Here is a 2,962-nt window from a genome sequence, read left to right as displayed (position 1 = left end):
CCCCCCCCCCCCCCGCTTCTGAAAGGGCAGAGGTGAAGTGGATTACCAGGCTTCTGAGTTTGTCTTTACAAAAGCGGACTACTTCATCTTTCCCCCAAGGAGCAGCTGGTGGTTTCAAACCACCAACCTTTTTATTTCCAGTCCATTGCTTTACCCCTTTAACCACTTTCTCAAGCCTTGGATAGATATTTGCTGGTAGTGGCCAATCATCCCTGGTTGGGATGAGAACCAGCCCTTGTGATAGATGAGGGGAGAGGCAGAGAGATCATGAGGCTTTCTCTTAGGGGAAGAGGAAAGGGAATTTTACCTGGATGCTTCATGTAAAGAAGCTGAGCAGGAAAGCTCAGTGAGTGACTGAGGTCAACAAATAGGGCCCGTGGAACTTCAGAGAAGCCGGCAGAGAATACAATATTAAAAGGGAAGGAGAGATCTTGTTCTTGTCTATTGAAGAGTGCATTTCTCCTAACAATCACATGCTATTACAGGAAAGATCGGCATTTGTTCTCCATCAGCAAAACTAACACAAGGCCTCTGCTCAGTCCCAAACAGATCTTTGCAAACGAGGCAGAAGCTGAAATACCAGAGCCTGTCCCTTAGGTAGAGGAGAGCAAAAGGCCCCAGGCAGTGAGTGACCCTGGCTGGGGTGGCTGTTCACTTGGCCTTCTGCCCAAAGGAAGAAACATGTTGAGTCCTGCATGAGCGGCTACATGAGCAGGGACAGCAGCTGCACTAGCTGGGAAAACAGATGGACAGGAGGCACAACACAGGCGATCTGGACGCGAGGAAGGAAGCCCCCTGCTCTCAAAACTAGAGGGGACTATGGCAAAGGACCGAGGGTGAGACTCTTCAACTCCGAAAGAGAAATTAGTGACGGAAACATTTGCTCTTCTCTTCTGCGGTTCCTCATCAGAGACACTAGACTCTGCCACCCATCTGTCCCTTCTGATTGCAGGACAGGACTTGTCCCGAGGAGCAGGTGTCATGAGAGCTGGTTCTCAAAACAGTTGCCCTTTGAGGGGTTTCTATGTCCATGAGAAGAGATGGTGGAGTCAGGGCCTCAACTGGAAGGGGAGGTCTCAAAAATCAGTGTGTGAGCCTCACTGCTATGTGGGAATGAGATTCCAGTGAGAAATGGGTGGCTGGGAGAGATTTTAGGAATGGCAGCAATGCGTGTGGATGCGTGTGTGTCCAGGGGACAGACGTATGTGACTCAGTTCCTTGCAATATGAAGATCCACTGTGGAGATCTTAACCAGCAGGGGGAATATGGATTTAAAATGTCTTTGTCCAAATATATCTGGACAAATCACCATGTTCTCCCTTTCTCCAGGCAGTTCCCCAGCAGGAAGCCAAATCTATTTACAGCCAAGGCCATGTGTAGAGTGGAAGAGGGCTTGTGAGGGAAGAAGAAACGTGGGTAGACAAGAGTCTCAGAGAGTTTTCATGTAAGTCTTTCAACTATACCTTCAGGAGGGAATAATTCCTTTATTGTTAATCCTTGACTAACTAAGGACTAGAACTGTAGGGACCATATTCGAGCTAAGGGCTTATGCTAGAATGGATAAAGCAACTGTTGTTGTTGTTGTTATGTGCAGTCAAGTCGTTTGCGACTCATAGCGACCCTACGTACAACAGCCCTAAAACCTGCTCTATCCTGTGCCAATCTCATTGCCTCTGACACACCCATCCCGATTACCCCAGTCACTGAATCAATCCACCTCATAGAGGGTCTTCCCCTCCTGCGCTGTCCCTCTACTCTACCCAGCATGATGTCCCTCTCTAAAGACCTGTCTCTCCTTGCAACATGTCCAAAGTATGTCAGACGAAGCCCCAGAATCTTTGCCTCCAAGGAGTAGCCTGGTTTAACCCTCTCTAGGATGAATCTGTTTGTTTTCTTGGCAGTCCATGGTACATTCAATACTCTTCTCCAGCACCACAACTCAAAGGCGTCAATTCTCCTTCTGTCCTCCCTAGTCATTGTCCAGCTCTCTTATGCATGACAAGTGATTGCAAAGACCATGGCCTGTATGAGGCACACCTTCGTCTCCAAAGAGACACTGTTGCTCTTGAGTACTTTAAAGAGGTCCCTAACAGCAGACTTTCCCATCACAATACGTTTTTTGATTTCCTGGCTGCTGATGCCAAGAGTGTTGACTGTGGAGCTGAGCAAACTGAAGCTGTGAACAATCTCAATCTCTTTGCCATCCATCCTGATGCTACCAATTGGTCCAGTGGTGAGAATCTTTGTCTTCTTGACATTGAGCCTCAGTCCATACTGAAGGCTGCAGTCCTTGACCCTCTGCAGTAAGTGCATGAGGTCCTCCTCAGTTTCAGTGAGCAACTAACTACCAGTGGAAAAACCCCCGGGGATGAGGTCTTGGAGGGAAGCACGAATGAGCCATCCAGTCTCCACTACCCAGTACAGAGACTGGCAGAAAGAAGGTATCAGTGTGTATCTGTAGAGTGATGAGACAAATGAGTTGATTGACTGGAGGGTGAAAGGCTATTTGCATGCTGGACTCCTGCTGGGCGCCATCACTCCACTCTCCCCTGGCTTCCGGGAGCCGCCTCATTCCCCTCACAAAGAAACAGGGTCTAAAGAAGGAGGAGTCTGGGAGCCGGATGGTCCTGTTTGTCCCCAGTTCCAATTCTGTAAGTTCTCTCTGGTCACTGAGGCAAAAGCGGTCTCAGAGTGAGGAAGGTCGTAAAGTCTAAAACCAAATTTTTTTGCAATGCAAAGTGGGCCCAGCCCACCACAAAAAAGGCAGTGGAGCAATGTGCTGAACTGTGGCAAAGGAGGAGTCTCCCCTCTGGACATGCCATTATTATCTGTTCATGCCGCCACCTGCTCATCTGACCTCTGCTTGTTGTAGCATCTTCCTCCTCGGACTATTCTAAAAAAAGAACACTCCTGAAGAGCTTCAGGAGAATAGGACTCTATGATGCCGAATAGTTTGTGAGTT

The sequence above is a fragment of the Elephantulus edwardii genome, unplaced genomic scaffold (genome assembly GCF_000299155.1).
Source record: "Elephantulus edwardii isolate Elephantulus edwardi_28Jun2011 unplaced genomic scaffold, EleEdw1.0 scaffold00041, whole genome shotgun sequence".
NCBI lineage: Eukaryota > Metazoa > Chordata > Mammalia > Macroscelidea > Macroscelididae > Elephantulus > Elephantulus edwardii.
Note: the sequence above shows the minus strand (reverse complement) of the source record.